The following is a 224-nucleotide window of genomic DNA, read 5'->3' on the forward strand; positions in this document are numbered from 1 at the left end:
TAAACATGACTTCAAGTTTACGGGGCAATGTGACTTCATGTCCATCACAGAGCTCGGGCAAGGCTGCGTTCTGGGAGGTGTTTTAGTACTCAGGAGCACCGTGCGCTGAACATAGGGTGGGCTAAGGGGTAGATGTAGTTATTTGCCACAAAATCAATATTTTACTGTATTTTAAGAACCTTAGATGGGGATTTAAACTTTTAGTTTCACATCTGTTAGAATTT

General features: G+C 41.5%; 1 protein-coding gene across 1 annotated transcript in view; it reads left to right on the forward strand.

Moving 5' to 3' along the window:
- Nucleotides 1–224, forward strand: part of PDZD2 (PDZ domain containing 2) — a 258,964-nt gene that overhangs the window by 199,296 nt on the left and 59,444 nt on the right. The window lies entirely within an intron of this gene.

This window comes from Otolemur garnettii, unplaced genomic scaffold, assembly GCF_000181295.1.
Source record: "Otolemur garnettii isolate 467f Iridium unplaced genomic scaffold, OtoGar3 scaffold00063, whole genome shotgun sequence".
In the NCBI taxonomy this organism is placed as follows: Eukaryota; Metazoa; Chordata; class Mammalia; order Primates; family Galagidae; genus Otolemur; species Otolemur garnettii.